At 48.9% G+C, this 16,928-nt stretch overlaps 8 non-coding genes and 22 pseudogenes across 8 annotated transcripts; 17 read left to right on the plus strand and 13 right to left on the minus strand.

The window, feature by feature from the left end:
- Positions 1 to 652: 652 nt before the first annotated feature.
- On the plus strand, positions 653 to 771 carry LOC148104764 (5S ribosomal RNA; annotated as a pseudogene).
- A 389-nt stretch (positions 772 to 1,160) lies between these two features.
- Positions 1,161 to 1,279, plus strand: LOC148104765 (5S ribosomal RNA; annotated as a pseudogene).
- Positions 1,280 to 1,669: 390 nt separating this feature from the next.
- LOC148104766 (5S ribosomal RNA) lies at positions 1,670 to 1,788 on the plus strand (annotated as a pseudogene).
- A 390-nt stretch (positions 1,789 to 2,178) lies between these two features.
- On the plus strand, positions 2,179 to 2,297 carry LOC148104767 (5S ribosomal RNA; annotated as a pseudogene).
- Positions 2,298 to 2,687: 390 nt separating this feature from the next.
- Positions 2,688 to 2,806, plus strand: LOC148104768 (5S ribosomal RNA; annotated as a pseudogene).
- A 390-nt stretch (positions 2,807 to 3,196) lies between these two features.
- On the plus strand, positions 3,197 to 3,315 carry LOC148104769 (5S ribosomal RNA). Its single transcript, XR_015718760.1, has one exon. It is a non-coding gene; the product is annotated as a 5S ribosomal RNA (ribosomal RNA).
- A 384-nt stretch (positions 3,316 to 3,699) lies between these two features.
- Positions 3,700 to 3,818, plus strand: LOC148104770 (5S ribosomal RNA). Its single transcript, XR_015718913.1, has one exon. It is a non-coding gene; the product is annotated as a 5S ribosomal RNA (ribosomal RNA).
- A 384-nt stretch (positions 3,819 to 4,202) lies between these two features.
- LOC148104771 (5S ribosomal RNA) lies at positions 4,203 to 4,321 on the plus strand (annotated as a pseudogene).
- Positions 4,322 to 4,711: 390 nt separating this feature from the next.
- LOC148104772 (5S ribosomal RNA) lies at positions 4,712 to 4,830 on the plus strand (annotated as a pseudogene).
- A 390-nt stretch (positions 4,831 to 5,220) lies between these two features.
- LOC148104773 (5S ribosomal RNA) lies at positions 5,221 to 5,339 on the plus strand. The gene has a single exon (XR_015718947.1). It is a non-coding gene; the product is annotated as a 5S ribosomal RNA (ribosomal RNA).
- Positions 5,340 to 5,729: 390 nt separating this feature from the next.
- On the plus strand, positions 5,730 to 5,848 carry LOC148104774 (5S ribosomal RNA). Its single transcript, XR_015718761.1, has one exon. It is a non-coding gene; the product is annotated as a 5S ribosomal RNA (ribosomal RNA).
- Positions 5,849 to 6,238: 390 nt separating this feature from the next.
- Positions 6,239 to 6,347, plus strand: LOC148104775 (5S ribosomal RNA; annotated as a pseudogene).
- Positions 6,348 to 6,737: 390 nt separating this feature from the next.
- On the plus strand, positions 6,738 to 6,856 carry LOC148104776 (5S ribosomal RNA; annotated as a pseudogene).
- Positions 6,857 to 7,246: 390 nt separating this feature from the next.
- LOC148104777 (5S ribosomal RNA) lies at positions 7,247 to 7,365 on the plus strand (annotated as a pseudogene).
- A 390-nt stretch (positions 7,366 to 7,755) lies between these two features.
- Positions 7,756 to 7,874, plus strand: LOC148104778 (5S ribosomal RNA; annotated as a pseudogene).
- A 390-nt stretch (positions 7,875 to 8,264) lies between these two features.
- LOC148104779 (5S ribosomal RNA) lies at positions 8,265 to 8,383 on the plus strand (annotated as a pseudogene).
- A 390-nt stretch (positions 8,384 to 8,773) lies between these two features.
- Positions 8,774 to 8,892, plus strand: LOC148104780 (5S ribosomal RNA; annotated as a pseudogene).
- Positions 8,893 to 10,406: 1,514 nt separating this feature from the next.
- Positions 10,407 to 10,525, minus strand: LOC148104781 (5S ribosomal RNA; annotated as a pseudogene).
- Positions 10,526 to 10,915: 390 nt separating this feature from the next.
- LOC148104782 (5S ribosomal RNA) lies at positions 10,916 to 11,034 on the minus strand (annotated as a pseudogene).
- A 384-nt stretch (positions 11,035 to 11,418) lies between these two features.
- Positions 11,419 to 11,537, minus strand: LOC148104783 (5S ribosomal RNA). The gene has a single exon (XR_015718940.1). It is a non-coding gene; the product is annotated as a 5S ribosomal RNA (ribosomal RNA).
- Positions 11,538 to 11,927: 390 nt separating this feature from the next.
- LOC148104784 (5S ribosomal RNA) lies at positions 11,928 to 12,046 on the minus strand. Its single transcript, XR_015718762.1, has one exon. It is a non-coding gene; the product is annotated as a 5S ribosomal RNA (ribosomal RNA).
- Positions 12,047 to 12,430: 384 nt separating this feature from the next.
- Positions 12,431 to 12,549, minus strand: LOC148104785 (5S ribosomal RNA). Its single transcript, XR_015718950.1, has one exon. It is a non-coding gene; the product is annotated as a 5S ribosomal RNA (ribosomal RNA).
- A 390-nt stretch (positions 12,550 to 12,939) lies between these two features.
- On the minus strand, positions 12,940 to 13,058 carry LOC148104786 (5S ribosomal RNA; annotated as a pseudogene).
- Positions 13,059 to 13,448: 390 nt separating this feature from the next.
- LOC148104787 (5S ribosomal RNA) lies at positions 13,449 to 13,557 on the minus strand (annotated as a pseudogene).
- Positions 13,558 to 13,947: 390 nt separating this feature from the next.
- Positions 13,948 to 14,066, minus strand: LOC148104788 (5S ribosomal RNA; annotated as a pseudogene).
- A 390-nt stretch (positions 14,067 to 14,456) lies between these two features.
- Positions 14,457 to 14,575, minus strand: LOC148104789 (5S ribosomal RNA; annotated as a pseudogene).
- A 390-nt stretch (positions 14,576 to 14,965) lies between these two features.
- Positions 14,966 to 15,084, minus strand: LOC148104790 (5S ribosomal RNA). Its single transcript, XR_015718896.1, has one exon. It is a non-coding gene; the product is annotated as a 5S ribosomal RNA (ribosomal RNA).
- Positions 15,085 to 15,472: 388 nt separating this feature from the next.
- Positions 15,473 to 15,591, minus strand: LOC148104791 (5S ribosomal RNA; annotated as a pseudogene).
- A 390-nt stretch (positions 15,592 to 15,981) lies between these two features.
- Positions 15,982 to 16,100, minus strand: LOC148104792 (5S ribosomal RNA; annotated as a pseudogene).
- Positions 16,101 to 16,490: 390 nt separating this feature from the next.
- Positions 16,491 to 16,609, minus strand: LOC148104793 (5S ribosomal RNA; annotated as a pseudogene).
- Between the last annotated feature and the right edge of the window lie 319 nt (positions 16,610 to 16,928).

The raw sequence follows: 16,928 nt of genomic DNA on the forward strand, positions 1-16,928 counted from the left end.
TGCCAGACAGTTGGCAAAATAGTGTTAATGATAGCCATACATGTGTATAATTTTGCTAGGAGTGTGTTGGAAATTTGGTAATTGAGTGTAAGCAGTGAGTTGTGTTTAAAGTTCTGCAAAAAGAGTGTTGTGCAGTGAATTGTGCCTACAGTTTTGCAAAGTGTGTGTTACAAAATTGCAAACTGAGTGCAAAGCAGTGTTTGTGCTTTTAGATTTGCAAACTCAGTGAGTGGTTTTGCTATAAGTATTAATAGTTTTAGGAATTGTGCTATAAGAATCACAGTTAGGGTTTAAGCATTCAGAAAAAACTGTAAAAGACCCAAAGCAGCTGCCCATTAATGAGGGCACATTAACGACATTGCCTTTGGCTGTTTTCACCAATGTCTTGTTCTGCTGGCTGAGGCCACCTACAACACACCAGGGCCAGTGCTGCTGGCCGAGGCTAACTACACCACACCAGGCCCTGTGCTGGTTCCTGAGGCCATCTTCAAAAATCCAGGGCCTGTGCTGCTGGATAAATGCTAAACTGAGTCTTTGGGTTAGGGTATTAAGCAAGCATGCAGGTAGGGTTATAGGATTGTGTTCGTAACTTCAGGTACTGGCCACCTCATCACTTGATTCCATAAATTGACACATTGTGCTGTGGGCAGCAGCTTACAGCCATACCACCCTTAGCACTCCTGACCTCGTCTGATCTAGGAAGCTAAGCAGGGCTGGGCTTGGTTAGTACTTGGATGGGAGACTGGCTCGGAATACCTGGTGCTGTAAGCCTTTCATTTTCATGTCATTGAACTGCTTTTCATCCAGAGAAGGGGTGTATTAAAAGACAAAAGGAGCTGCCCATTAATGAGGGCACATTAACGACATTGCTTTTGGCTGTTTTCACCAATGTCTTGTTCTGCTGCCTGAGGCCACCTACAACACACCAGGGCCAGTGCTGCTTGCCAAGGCTAACTGCAACACACCAGGCCCTGTGCTGGTTCCTGAGGCCATCTTCAAAAATCCAGGGCCTGTGCTGCTGGATAAATGCTAAACTGAGTCTTTGGGTTAGGGTATTAGGCAAGCATGCAGTTAGGGTTATAGGATTGTGTTCGTAACTTCAGGTACTTGCCACCTCATCACTTGATTCCATAAATTGACACATTGTGCTGTGGGCAGCAGATTACGGCCATACCACACTGAGCACGCCTGACCTCGTCTAATCTCGGAAGTTAAGCAGGGCTGGGCATGGTTAGTACTTGGATGGGAGACTTCCTGGGAATACCTGGTGCTGTAAGCCTTTCATTTTCATGTCATTGAACTGCTTTTGATCCAGAGAAGGGGTGTATTAAAAGACCCAAAGCAGCTGCCCATTAATGAGGGCACATTAACGACATTGCTTTTGGCTGTTTTCACCAATGTCTTGTTCTGCTGGCTGAGGCCACCTACAACACACCAGGGCCAGTGCTGCTGGCCGAGGCTAACTACACCACACCAGGCCCTGTGCTGGTTCCTGAGGCCATCTTCAAAAATCCAGGGCCTGTGCTGCTGCATAAATGCTAAACTGAGTCTTTGGCTTAGGGTATTAGGCAAGCATGCAGGTAGGGTTATAGGATTGTGTTCGTAACTTCAGGTACTGGCCACCTCATCACTTGATTCCATAAATTGACACATTGTGCTGTGGGCAGCAGCTTACGGCCATACCACCCTGAGCACGCCTGACCTCGTCTTATCTCGGAAGCTAAGCAGGGCTGGGCTTGGTTAGTACTTGGATTGGAGACTGCCTGGGAATACCTGGTGCTGTAAGCCTTTCATTTTCATGTCATTGAACTGCTTTTGATCCAGAGAAGGGGTGTATTAAAAGACCCAAAGCAGCTGCCCATTAATGAGGGCACATTAACGACATTGCTTTTGGCTGTTTTCACCAATGTCTTGTTCTGCTGGCTGAGGCCACCTACAACACACCAGTGCCAGTGCTGCTGGCCGAGGCTAACTACACCACACCAGGCCCTGTGCTGGTTCCTGAGGCCATCTTCAAAAATCCAGGGCCTGTGTTGCTGGATAAATGCTAAACTGAGTCTTTGGCTTAGGGTATTAGGCAAGCATGCAGGTAGGGTTATAGGATTGTGTTCGTAACTTCAGGTACTGGCCACCTCATCACTTGATTCCATAAATTGACACATTGTGCTGTGGGCAGCAGCTTACGGCCATACCACCCTGAGCACGCCTGACCTCGTCTGATCTCGGAAGCTAAGCAGGGCTGGGCTTGGTTAGTACTTGGACGGGAGACTGCCTGGGAATACCTGGTGCTGTAAGCCTTTCATTTTCATGTCATTGAACTGCTTTTGATCCAGAGAAGGGGTGTATTAAAAGACCCAAAGCAGCTGCCCATTAATGAGGGCACATTAACGACATTGCTTTTGGCTGTTTTCACCAATGTCTTGTTCTGCTGGCTGAGGCAACATACAACACACCAGGGCCAGTGCTGCTGGCCGAGGCTAACTACAACACAACAGGCCCTGTGCTGGTTCCTGAGGCCATCTTCAAAAATCCAGGGCCTGTGTTGCTGGATAAATGCTAAACTGAGTCTTTGGCTTAGGGTATTAGGCAAGCATGCAGGTACGGTTATAGGATTGTGTTCGTAACTTCAGGTACTGGCCACCTCATCACTTGATTCCATAAATTGACACATTGTGCTGTGGGCAGCAGATTACGGCCATACCACCCTGAGCACGCCTGACCTCATATGATCTCGGAAGTTAAGCAGGGCTGGGCATGGTTAGTACTTGAATGGGAGACTGCCTGGGAATACCTGGTGCTGTAAGCCTTTCATTTTCATGTCATTGAACTGCTTTTGATCCAGAGAAGGGGTGTATTAAAAGACCCAAAGCACCTGCCCATTAATGAGGGCACATTAACGACATTGCTTTTGGCTGTTTTCACCAATGTCTTGTTCTGCTGGCTGAGGCCACATACAACACACCAGGGCCAGTGCTGCTGGCCGAGGCTAACTACACCACACCAGGCCCTGTGCTGGTTCCTGAGGCCATCTTCAAAAATCCAGGGCCTGTGCTGCTGGATAAATGCTAAACTGAGTCTTTGGCTTAGGGTATTAGGCAAGCATGCAGGTAGGGTTATAGGATTGTGTTCGTAACTTCAGGTACTGGCCACCTCATCACTTGATTCCATAAATTGACACATTGTGCTGTGGGCAGCAGCTTACGGCCATACCACCCTGAGCACGCCTGACCTCGTCTGATCTCGGAAGCTAAGCAGGGCTGGGCTTGGTTAGTACTTGGATGGGAGACTGCCTGGGAATACCTGGTGCTGTAAGCCTTTCATGTCATTGAACTGCTTTTGATCCAGAGAAGGGGTGTATTAAAAGACCCAAAGCAGCTGCCCATTAATGAGGGCACATTAACGACATTGCTTTTGGCTGTTTTCACCAATGTCTTGTTCTGCTGGCTGAGGCCACCTACAACACACCAGGGCCAGTGCTGCTGGCCGAGGCTAACTACACCACACCAGGCCCTGTGCTGGTTCCTGAGGCCATCTTCAAAAATCCAGGGCCTGTGCTGCTGGATAAATGCTAAACTGAGTCTTTGGCTTAGGGTATTAGGCAAGCATGCAGGTAGGGTTATAGGATTGTGTTCGTAACTTCAGGTACTGGCCACCTCATCACTTGATTCCATAAATTGACACATTGTGCTGTGGGCAGCAGCTTACGGCCATACCACCCTGAGCACGCCTGACCTCGTCTGATCTCGGAAGCTAAGCAGGGCTGGGCTTGGTTAGTACTTGGATGGGAGACTGCCTGGGAATACCTGGTGCTGTAAGCTTTTCATGTCATTGAACTGCTTTTGATCCAGAGAAGGGGTGTATTAAAAGACCCAAAGCAGCTGCCCATTAATGAGGGCACATTAACGACATTGCTTTTGGCTGTTTTCACCAATGTCTTGTTCTGCTGGCTGAGGCCACCTACAACACACCAGGGCCAGTGCTGCTGGCCGAGGCTAACTACACCACACCAGGCCCTGTTCTGGTTCCTGAGGCCATCTTCAAAAATCCAGGGCCTGTGCTGCTGGATAAATGCTAAACTGAGTCTTTGGGTTAGGGTATTAGGCAAGCATGCAGGTAGGGTTATAGGATTGTGTTCGTAACTTCAGGTACTGGCCACCTCATCACTTGATTCCATAAATTGACACATTGTGCTGTGGGCAGCAGCTTACGGCCATGCCACCCTGAGCACGCCTGACCTCGTCTGATCTCGGAAGCTAAGCAGAGCTGGGCTTGGTTAGTACTTGGATGGGAGACTGCCTCGGAATACCTGGTGCTGTAAGCTTTTCATTTTCATGTCATTGAACTGCTTTTGATCCAGAGAAGGGGTGTATTAAAAGACCCAAAGCAGCTGCCCATTAATGAGGGCACATTAACGACATTGCTTTTGGCTGTTTTCACCAATGTCTTGTTCTGCTGGCTGAGGCCACCTACAACACACCAGGGCCAGTGCTGCTGGCCGAGGCTAACTACACCACACCAGGCCCTGTGCTGGTTCCTGAGGCCATCTTCAAAATTCCAGGGCCTGTGCTGCTGGATAAATGCTAAACTGAGTCTTTGGGTTAGGTTATTAGGCAAGCATGCAGGTAGGGTTATAGGATTGTGTTCGTAACTTCAGGTACTGGCCACCTCATCACTTGATTCCATAAATTGACACATTGTGCTGTGGGCAGCAGCTTACGGCCATACCACCCTGAGCACGCCTGACCTCGTCTGATCTCGGAAGTTAAGCAGGGCTGGGCTTGGTTAGAACTTGGATGGGAGACTGCCTGGGAATACCTGGTGCTGTAAGCCTTTCATTTTCATGTCATTGAACTGCTTTTGATCCAGAGAAGGGGTGTATTAAAAGACCCAAAGCAGCTGCCCATTAATGAGGGCACATTAACGACATTGCTTTTGGCTGTTTTCACCAATGTCTTGTTCTGCTGGCTGAGGCCACCTACAACAAACCAGGGCCAGTGCTGCTGGCCGAGGCTAACTACACCACACCAGGCCCTGTGCTGGTTCCTGAGGCCATCTTCAAAAATCCAGGGCCTGTGCTGCTGGATAAATGCTAAACTGAGTCTTTGGCTTAGGGTATTAGGCAAGCATGCAGGTAGGGTTATAGGATTGTGTTCGTAACTTCAGGTACTGGCCACCTCATCACTTGATTCCATAAATTGACACATTGTGCTGTGGGCAGCAGCTTACGGCCATACCACCCTGAGCACGCCTGACCTCGTCTGATCTCGGAAGTTAAGCAGGGCCGGGCTTGGTTAGTACTTGGATTGGAGACTGCCTGGGAATACCTGGTGCTGTAAGCCTTTCATTTTCATGTCATTGAACTGCTTTTGATCCAGAGAAGGGGTGTTTTAAAAGACCCAAAGCAGCTGCCCATTAATGAGGGCACATTAACGACATTGCTTTTGGCTGTTTTCACCAATGTCTTGTTCTGCTGGCTGAGGCCACCTACAACACACCAGGGCCAGTGCTGCAGGCCGAGGCTAACTACACCACACCAGGCCCTGTGCTGGTTCCTGAGGCCATCTTCAAAAATCCAGGGCCTGTGCTGCTGGATAAATGCTAAACTGAGTCTTTGGCTTAGGGTATTAGGCAAGCATGAAGGTATGGTTATAGGATTGTGTTCGTAACTTCAGGTACTGGCCACCTCATCACTTGATTCCATAAATTGACACATTGTGCTGTGGGCAGTAGCTTACGGCCATACCACCCTGAGCACGCCTGACCTCGTCTGATCTCGGAAGCTAAGCAGGGCTGGGCTTGGTTAGTACTTGGATGGGAGACTGCCTGGGAATACCTGGTGCTGTAAGCCTTTCATTTTCATGTCATTGAACTGCTTTTGATCCAGAGAAGGGGTGTATTAAAAGACCCAAAGCAGATGCCCATTAATGAGGGCACATTAACAACATTGCTTTTGGCTGTTTTCACCAATGTCTTGTTCTGCTGGCTGAGGCCACCTACAACACACCAGGGCCAGTGCTGCTGGCCGAGGCTAACTACACCACACCAGGCCCTGTGCTGGTTCCTGAGGCCATCTTCAAAAATCCAGGGCCTGTGCTGCTGGATAAATGCTAAACTGAGTCTTTGGCTTAGGGTATTAGGCAAGCATGCAGGTAGGGTGATAGGATTGTGTTCGTAACTTCAGGTACTGGCCACCTCATCACTTGATTCCATAAATTGACACATTGTGCTGTGGGCAGCAGCTTACGGCCATACCACCCTGAGCACGCCTGATCTCGGAAGCTAAGCAGGGCTGGGCTTGGTTAGTACTTGGATGGGAGACTGCCTGGGAATACCTGGTGCTGTAAGCCTTTCATTTTCATGTCATTGAACTGCTTTTGATCCAGAGAAGGGGTGTATTAAAAGACCCAAAGCAGCTGCCCATTAATGAGGGCACATTAACGACATTGCTTTTGGCTGTTTTCACCAATGTCTTGTTCTGCTGGCTGAGGCCACCTACAACACACCAGGGCCAGTGCTGCTGGCCGAGGCTAACTACACCACACCAGGCCCTCTGCTTGTTCCTGAGGCCATCTTCAAAAATCCAGGGCCTGTGCTGCTGGATGAATGCTAAACTGAGTCTTTGGCTTAGGGTATTAGGCAAGCATTCAGGTAGGGTTATAGGATTGTGTTCGTAACTTCAGGTACTGGCCACCTCATCACTTGATTCCATAAATTGACACATTGTGCTGTGGGCAGCAGCTTACGGCCATACCACCCTGAGCACGCCTGACCTCGTCTGATCTCGGAAGCTAAGCAGGGCTGGGCTTGGTTAGTACTTGGATGGAAGACTGCCTGGGAATACCTGGTGCTGTAAGCCTTTCATTTTCATGTCATTGAACTGCTTTTGATCCAGAGAAGGGGTGTATTAAAAGACCCAAAGCAGATGCCCATTAATGAGGGCACATTAACGACATTGCTTTTGGCTGTTTTCACCAATGTCTTGTTCTGCTGGCTGAGGCCACCTACAACACACCAGGGCCAGTGCTGCTCTCCGAGGCTAACTACACCACACCAGGCCCTCTGCTTGTTCCTGAGGCCATCTTCAAAAATCCAGGGCCTGTGCTGCTGGATAAATGCTAAACTGAGTCTTTGGCTTAGGGTATTAGGCAAGCATTCAGGTAGGGTTATAGGATTGTGTTTGTAACTTCAGGTACTGGCCACCTCATCACTTGATTCCATAAATTGACACATTGTGCTGTGGGCAGCAGCTTACGGCCATACCACCCTGAGCACGCCTGACCTCGTCTGATCTCGGAAGCTAAGCAGGGCTGGGCTTGGTTAGTACTTGGATGGGAGACTGCCTGGGAATACCTGGTGTTGTAAGCCTTTCATTTTCATGTCATTGAACTGCTTTTGATCCAGAGAAGGGGTGTATTAAAAGACCCAAAGCAGATGCCCATTAATGAGGGCACATTAACGACATTGCTTTTGGCTGTTTTCACCAATGTCTTGTTCTGCTGGCTGAGGCCACCTACAACACACCAGGGCCAGTGCTGCTCTCCGAGGCTAACTACACCACACCAGGCCCTGTGCTGGTTCCTGAGGCCATCTTCAAAAATCCAGGGCCTGTGCTGCTGGATAAATGCTAAACTGAGTCTTTGGCTTAGGGTATTAGGCAAGCATTCAGGTAGGGTTATAGGATTGTGTTCGTAACTTCAGGTACTGGCCACCTCATCACTTGATTCCATAAATTGACACATTGTGCTGTGGGCAGCAGCTTACGGCCATACCACCCTGAGCACGCCTGACCTCGTCTGATCTCGGAAGCCAAGCACGGCTGGGCTTGGTTAGTACTTGGATGGGAGACTGCCTGGGAATACCTGGTGCTGTAAGCCTTTCATTTTCATGTCATTGAACTGCTTTTGATCCAGAGAAGGGGTGTATTAAAAGACCCAAAGCAGATGCCCATTAATGAGGGCACATTAACGACATTGCTTTTGGCTGTTTTCACCAATGTCTTGTTCTGCTGGCTGAGGCTACCTACAACACACCAGGGCCAGTGCTGCTGGCCGAGGCTAACTACACCACACCAGGCCCTGTGCTGGTTCCTGAGGCCATCTTCAAAAATCCAGGGCCTGTGCTGCTGGATAAATGCTAAACTGAGTCTTTGGCTTAGGGTATTAGGCAAGCATGCAGGTAGGGTTACAGGATTGTGTTCGTAACTTCAGGTACTGGCCACCTCATCACTTGATTCCATAAATTTACACATTGTGCTGTGGGCAGCAGCTTACGGCCATACCACCCTGAGCACGCCTGACCTCGTCTGATCTCGAAAGCTAAGCAGGGCTGGGCTTGGTTAGTACTTGGATGGGAGACTGCCTGGGAATACCTGCTGCTGTAAGCCTTTCATTTTCATGTCATTGAACTGCTTTTGATCCAGAGAAGGGGTGTATTAAAACACCCAAAGCAGCTGCCCATTAATGAGGGCACATTAACGACATTGCTTTTGGCTGTTTTCACCAATGTCTTGTTCTGCTGGCTGAGGCCACCTACAACACACCAGGGCCAGTGCTGCTGGCCGAGGCTAACTACACCACACCAGGCCCTGTGCTGGTTCCTGAGGCCATCTTCAAAAATCCAGAGCCTGTGCTGCTGGATAAATGCTAAACTGAGTCTTTGGCTTAGGGTATTAGGCAAGCATGCAGGTAGGGTGATAGGATTGTGTTCGTAACTTCAGGTACTGGCCAAATCATCACTTGATTCCATAAATTGACACATTGTGCTGTGGGCAGCAGCTTACGGCCATACCACCCTGAGCACGCCTGACCTCGTCTGATCTCGGAAGCTAAGCAGGGCTGGGCTTGGTTAGTACTTGGATGGGAGACTGCCTGGGAATACCTGGTGCTGTAACCCTACCTGCATGCTTGCGTAATACCCTAACCCAAAGACTCAGTTTAGCATTTATCCAGCAGCACGGGCCCTGGATTTTTGAAGATGGCCTCAGGAACCAGCACAGGGCCTGGTGTGGTGTAGTTAGCCTCGGCCTGCAGCACTGGCCCTGGTCTGTTGTAGGTGGCCTCAACCAGCAGAACAAGACATTGGTGAAAACAGCCAAAAGCAATGTTGTTAATGTGCCCTCATTAATGGGCATCTGCTTTGGGTCTTTTACAGTTTTTTCTGAATGCTTAAACCCTAACTGTGATTCTTATAGCACAATTCCTAAAACTATTAATACTTATAGCAAAGCCACTCACTGAGTTTGCAAATCTAAAAGCACAAACACTGCTTTGCACTCAGTTTGCAATTTTGTAACACACACTTTGCAAAACTGTAGGCACAACTCACTGCTTACACTCAATTACCAAATTTCCAACACACTCCTAGCAAAATTATACACATGTATGGCTATCATTAACACTATTTTGCCAACTGTCTGGCACACTTTCACTTGTGAAAACTTTTTTAGATAATTAGTTCACTTTGCAATCAGCCTAAGCACTATAATACAGGTAAGCTCTGTGTGTGGAGTACAATGGAGGGAGCAGGAAGAGTGAGAAGTAGAGGAGGCCGAGGAAGAGGACGTGGAGGTGAAGAAGTAGGATGAAGAGGACGACAAGGACAAGGAGGAGCAAGAGGAGGATGAGAAGGGGGGAGAGGAGGACGAGGAGGGGGGAGAGGAAGGGTAAGAAGAGTAAGAAATAGAATTGCTGATGACATCAGAGCTACAATAGTGGACCATGTAATCAACCGTGGAATGACCCTGAGGGAAGCTGGCCAACGGGTTCAGCCTAACTCGAGCCACTACTCTGTAGCAAGCATCATAAGGACATTTTGAAATGAGAATCAGTTAGTACAGTCACTTTGCACTAAGATTTGTAGCACAACAATACCATAGATGTAAAAATACTGAAATTGTTACTTTACAGAATTGCTAGACGACCAGATGCTGGGGGCAGAGGAAGCATGTTCACTGCAGAACAAGAAACCCATATAGTCAATATGGCGATTGCAAATAATCCTATACTTGGAAATAAACACTTATGTTTGTTTTGATGTGTGTGAATAATAGTACTTGAAGTTAACTGACATAGCCTACCTTGTGCACAGAGAAAGCAAAAGCCAGATGTGTTTTTTATTCATACCATCAGTGTGCAGTTAGTGCATTGTGTGCTTAGTAGATGATGGCTTGTGTGTACTGTTTGATACGAAAACACCATTTTTACGAAGGTGTGAAGAGTTAATCTAGCTGTGTTCGCTTTTGCAAGAGAACTACAATGTTTTGATAATTGGGTGACAGGTTTTCTTATTTGTGTGTAGAGTTTTGCAAAAATAGCCAATAGTTACAAAAAATGTGCTTAAGCAATCAGAAAAAACTGTAATACACCCCTTCTCTGGATCAAAAGCAGTTCAATGACATGAAAATGAAAGGCTTACAGCACCAGGTATTCCCAGGCAGTCTCCCATCCAAGTACTAACCAAGCCCAGCCCTGCTTAGCTTCCGAAATCAGACGAGGTCAGGCGTGCTCAGGGTGGTATGGCCGTAAGCTGCTGCCCACAGCACAATGTGTCAATTTATGGAATCAAGTGATGAGGTGGCAAGTACCTGAAGTTACGAACACAATCCTATAACCCTACCTGCATGCTTGCCTAATACCCTAAGCCAAAGACTCAGTTTAGCATTTATCCAGCAGCACAGGCCCTGGATTTTTGAAGATGGCCTCAGGAACCAGCACAGGGCCTGGTGTGGTGTAGTTAGCCTCGGCCAGCAGCACTGGCCCTGGTGTGTTGTAGGTGGCCTCAGCCAGCAGAACAAGACATTGATGAAAACAGCCAAAAGCAATGTTGTTAATGTGCCCTCATTAATGGGCATCTGCTTTGGGTCTTTTAATACACCCCTTCTCTGGATCAAAAGCAGTTCAATGACATGAAAATGAAAGGCTTACAGCACCAGGTATTCCCGGGCAGTCTCCCATCCAAGTACTAACCAAGCCCAGCCCTGCTTAGCTTCCGAGATCAGACGAGGTCAGGCGTGCTCAGGGTGGTATGGCCGTAAGCTGCTGCCGACTGCACAATGTGTCAATTTATGGAATCAAGTGATGAGGTGGCCAGTACCTGAAGTTACGAACACAATCCTATCACCCTACCTGCATGCTTGCCTAATACCCTAAGCCAAAGACTCAGTTTATCATTTATCCAGCAGCACAGTCCCTGGATTTTTGAAGATGGCCTCAGGAACCAGCACAGGGCCTGGTGTGGTGTAGTTAGCCTCGGCCAGCAGCACTGGCCCTGGTGTGTTGTAGGTGGCCTCAGCCAGCAGAACAAGACATTGGTGAAAACAGCCAAAAGCAATGTCGTTAATGTGCCCTCATTAATGGGCAGCTGCTTTGGGTCTTTTAATACACCCCTTCTCTGGATCAAAAGCAGTTCAATGACATGAAAGGCTTACAGCACCAGGTATTCCCAGGCAGTCTCCCATCCAAGTACTAACCAAGCCCAGCCCTGCTTAACTTCCGAGATCAGACGAGGTCAGGCGTGCTCAGGGTGGTATGGCCGTAAGCTGCTGCCCACAGCACAATGTGTCATTTTATGGAATCAAGTGATGAGGTGGCCAGTACCTGAAGTTACGAACAAAATCCTATAACCCTACCTGCATGCTTGCCTAATACCCTAACCCAAAGACTCAGTTTAGCATTTATCCAGCAGCACAGGCCCTGGATTTTTGAAGATGGCCTCAGGAACCAGAACAGGGCCTGGTGTGGTGTAGTTAGCCTCGGCCAGCAGCACTGGCCCTGGTGTGTTGTAGGTGGCCTCAGCCAGCAGAACAAGACATTGGTGAAAACAGCCAAAAGCAATGTGGTTAATGTGCCCTCATTAATGGGCAGCTGCTTTGGGTCTTTTAATACACCCCTTCTCTGGATCAAAAGCAGTTCAATGACATGAAAATGAAAGGCTTACAGCACCAGGTATTCCCAGGCAGTCTCCCATCCAAGTACTAACCAAGCCCAGCCCTGCTTAGCTTCCGAGATCAGACGAGGTCAGGCGTGCTCAGGGTGGTATGGCCGTAAGCCGCTGCCCACAGCACAATGTGTCAATTTATGGAATCAAGTGATGAGGTGGCCAGTACCTGAAGTTACGAACATAATCCTATAACACTACCTGCATGCTTGCCTAATACCCTAAGCCAAAGACTCAGTTTAGCATTTATCCAGCAGCACAGGCCCTGGATTTTTGAAGATGGCCTCAGGAACCAGCACAGGGCCTGGTGTGGTGTAGTTAGCCTCGGCCAGCAGCACTGGCCCTGGTGTGTTGTAGGTGGCCTGAGCCAGCAGAACAAGACATTGGTGAAAACAGCCAAAAGCAATGTCGTTAATGTGCCCTCATTAATGGGCAGCTGCTTTGGGTCTTTTAATACACCCCTTCTCTGGATCAAAAGCAGTTCAATTACATGAAAGGCTTACAGCACCAGGTATTCCCAGGCAGTCTCCCATCCAAGTACTAACCAAGCCCAGCCCTGCTTAACTTCCGAGATCAGACGAGGTCAGGCGTGCTCAGGGTGGTATGGCCGTAAGCTGCTGTCCAAAGCACAATGTGTCAATTTATGGAATCAAGTGATGAGGTGGCCAGTACCTGAAGTTACGAACACAATCCTATAACCCTACCTGCATGCTTGCCTAATACCCTAAGCCAAAGACTCAGTTTAGCATTTATCCAGCAGCACAGGCCCTGGATTTTTGAAGATGGCCTCAGGAACCAGCACAGGGCCTGGTGTGGTGTAGTTAGCCTCGGCCAGCAGCACTGGCCCTGGTGTGTTGTAGGTGGCCTCAGCCAGGAGAACAAGACATTGGTGAAAACAGCCAAAAGCAATGTCGTTAATGTGCCCTCATTAATGGGCAGCTGCTTTGGGTCTTTTAATACACCCCTTCTCTGGATCAAAAGCAGTTCAATGACATGAAAATGAAAGGCTTACAGCAGCAGGTATTTCCAGGCAGTCTCCCATCCAAGTACTAACCAAGCCCAGCCCTGCTTAGCTTCCGAGATCAGACGAGGTCAGGCGTGCTCAGGGTGGTATGGCCGTAAGCTGCTGCCCACAGCACAATGTGTCAATTTATGGAATCAAGTGATGAGGTGGCCAGTACCTGAAGTTACGAACACAATCCTATAACCCTACCTGCATGCTTGCCTAATACCCTAAGCCAAAGACTCAGTTTAGCATTTATCCAGCAGCACAGGCCCTGGATTTTTGAAGATGGCCTCAGGAACCAGCACAGGGCCTGGTGTGGTGTAGTTAGCCTCGGCCAGCAGCACTGGCCCTGGTGTGTTGTAGGTGGCCTCAGCCAGCAGAACAAGACATTGGTGAAAACAGCCAAAAGCAATGTTGTTAATGTGCCCTCATTAATGGGCAGCTGCTTTGGGTCTTTTAATACACCCCTTCTCTGGATCAAAAGCAGTTCAATGACATGAAAATGAAAGACTTACAGCACCAGGTATTCCCCGCTCCAAGTACTAACCAAGCCCAGCCCTGCTTAGCTTCCGAGATCAGACGAGGTCAGGCGTGCTCTGGGTGGTATGGCCGTAAGCTGCTGCCCACAGCACAATGTGTCAATTTATGGAATCAAGTGATGAGGTGGCCAGTACCTGAAGTTACGAACACAATCCTATAACCCTACCTGCATGCTTTCCTAATACCCTAACCCAAAGACTCAGTTTAGCATTCATCCAGCAGCACAGGCCCTGGATTTTTGAAGATGGCCTCAGGAACCAGCACAGGGCCTGGTGTGGTGTAGTTAGCCTCGGCCAGCAGCACTGGCCCTGGTGTGTTGTAGGTGGCCTCAGCCAGCAGAACAAGACATTGGTGAAAACAGCCAAAAGCAATGTCGTTAATGTGCCCTCATTAATGGGCAGCTGCTTTGGGTCTTTTAATACACCCCTTCTCTGGATCAAAAGCAGTTCAATGACATGAAAATGAGAGGCTTACAGCACCAGGTATTCCCAGGCAGTCTCCCATCCAAGTACTAACCAAGCCCAGCCCTGCTTAGCTACCGAGATCTGACGAGGTCAGGCGTGATCAGGGTGGTATGGCCATAAGCTGCTGCCCACAGCACAATGTGTCAATTTATGGAATCAAGTGATGAGGTTGCCAGTACCTGAAGTTACGAACACAATCCTATAACCCTACCTGCATGCTTGCCTAATACCCTAAGCCAAAGACTCAGTTTAGCATTTATCCAGCAGCACAGGCCCTGGATTTTTGAAGATGGCCTCAGGAACCAGCACAGGGCCTGGTGTGGTGTAGTTAGCCTCGGCCAGCAGCACTGGCCCTGGTGTGTTGTAGGTGGCCTGAGCCAGCAGAACAAGACATTGGTGAAAACAGCCAAGAGCAATGTCGTTAATGTGCCCTCATTAATGGGCAGCTGCTTTGGGTCTTTTAATACACCCCTTCTCTGGATCAAAAGCAGTTCAATGACATGAAAATGAAAGGCTTACAGCACCAGGTATTCCCAGGCAGTCTCCCATCCAAGTACTAACCAAGCCCAGCACTGCTTAGCTTCCGAGATCAGACGAGGTCAGGCGTGCTCAGGGTGGTATGGCCGTAAGCTGCTGCCCACAGCACAATGTGTCAATTTATGGAATCAAGTGATGAGGAGGCCAGTACCTGAAGTTACGAACACAATCCTAAAACCCTACCTGCATGCTTGCCTAATACCCTAAGCCAAAGACTAAGTTTGGCATTCATCCAGCACCACAGGCCCTGGATTTTTGAAGATGGCCTCAGGAACCAGCACAGGGCCTGGTGTGGTGTAGTTAGCCTCGGCCAGCAGCACTGGCCCTGGTGTGTTGTAGGTGGCCTCAGCCAGCAGAACAAGACATTGGTGAAAACAGCCAAAAGCAATGTCGTTAATGTGCCCTCATTAATGGGCAGCTGCTTTGGGTCTTTTAATACACCCCTTCTCTGGATCAAAAGCAGTTCAATGACATGAAAATGAAAGGCTTACAGCACCAGGTATTCCCAGGCAGTCTCCCATCCAAGTACTAACCAAGCCCAGCCCTGCTTAGCTTCCGAGATCAGATGAGGTCAGGCGTGATCAGGGTGGTATGGCCGTAAGCTGCTGCCACAGCACAATGTGTCAATTTATGGAATCAAGTGATGAGGTGGCCAGTACCTGAAGTTACGAACACAATCCTAAAACCCTACCTGCATGCTTGCCAAATACCCTAAGCCAAAGACTCAGTTTAGCATTTATCCAGCAGCACAGGCCCTGGATTTTTGAAGATGGCCTCGGGAACCAGCACAGTGCCTGGTGTGGTGTAGTTAGCCTCGGCCAGCAGCACTGCCCTGGTGTGTTGTAGGTGGCCTCAGCCAGCAGAACAAGACATTGGTGAAAACAGCCAAAAGCAATGTCGTTAATGTGCCCCCATTAATGGGCAGCTGCTTTGGGTCTTTTAATACACCCCTTCTCTGGATCAAAAGCAGTTCAATGACATGAAAATGAAAGGCTTACAGCACCAGGTATTCCCAGGCAGTCTCCCATCCAAGTACTAACCAAGCCCAGCCCTGCTTCGCTTCCGAGATCAGACGAGGTCAGGCGTGCTCAGGGTGGTATGGCCGTAAGATGCTGCCCACAGCACAATGTGTCAATTTATGGAATCAAGTGATGAGGTGGCCAGTACCTGAAGATAGGAACACAATCCTATAACCCTACCTGCATGCTTGCCTAATACCCTAAGCCAAAGACTCAGTTTAGCATTTATCCAGCAGCACAGGCCCTGGATTTTTGAAGATGGCCTCAGGAACCAGCACAGGGCCTGGTGTGGTGTAGTTAGCCTCGGCCAGCAGCACTGGCCCTGGTGTGTTGTAGGTGGCCTCAGCCAGCAGAACAAGACATTGGTGAAAACAGCCAAAAGCAATGTCGTTAATGTGCCCTCATTAATGGGCAGCTGCTTTGGGTCTTTTAATACACCCCTTCTCTGAATCAAAAGCAGTTCAATGACATGAAAACGAAAGGCTTAAAGCACCAGGTATTCCCAGGCAGTCTCCCATCCAAGTACTAACCAAGCCCAGCCCTGCTTAGCTTCCGAGATCAGACGAGGTCAGGCGTGGTCAGGGTGGTATGGCCGTAGGCTGCTGCCCACAGCACAATGTGTCAATTTATGGAATCAAGTGATGAGGTGGCCAGTACCTGAAGTTACGAACACAATCCTATAACCCTACCTGCATGCTTGCCTAATACCCTAAGCCAAAGACTCAGTTTAGCATTTATCCAGCAGCACAGGCCCTGGATTTTTGAAGATGGCCTCAGGAACCAGCACAGGGCCTGGTGTGGTGTAGTTAGCCTCGGCCAGCAGCACTGGCCCTGGTGTGTTGTAGGTGGCCTCAGCCAGCAGAACAAGACATTGGTGAAAACAGCCAAAAGCAATGTCGTTAATGTGCCCTCATTAATGGGCAGCTGCTTTGGGTCTTTTAATACACCCCTTCTCTGGATCAAAAGCAGTTCAATGACATGAAAATGAAAGGCTTACAGCACCAGGTATTCCCAGGCAGTCTCCCATCCAAGTACTAACCAAGCCCAGCCCTGCTTACCTTCCGAGATCAGACGAGGTCAGGCGTGCTCAGGGTGGTATGGCCGTAAGCTGCTGCCCACAGCACAATGTGTCAATTTATGGAATCAAGTGATGAGGTTGCCAGTACCTGAAGTTACGAACACAATCCTATAACCCTACCTGCAGGCTTGCCTAATACCCTAAGCCAAAGACTCAGTTTAGCATTTATCCAGCAGCACAGGTCCTGGATTTTTGAAGATGGCCTCAGGAACCAGCACAGGGCCTGGTGTGGTGTAGTTAGCCTCGGGCAGCAGCACTGGCCCTGGTGTGTTGTAGGTGGCCTCAGCCAGCAGAACAAGACATTGGTGAAAACAGCCAAAAGCAATGTTGTTAATGTGCCCTCATTAATG

Source organism: Neolamprologus brichardi, chromosome 3 (assembly GCF_056152115.1).
Source record: "Neolamprologus brichardi isolate AB-2024 chromosome 3, ASM5615211v1, whole genome shotgun sequence".
In the NCBI taxonomy this organism is placed as follows: domain Eukaryota; kingdom Metazoa; phylum Chordata; class Actinopteri; order Cichliformes; family Cichlidae; genus Neolamprologus; species Neolamprologus brichardi.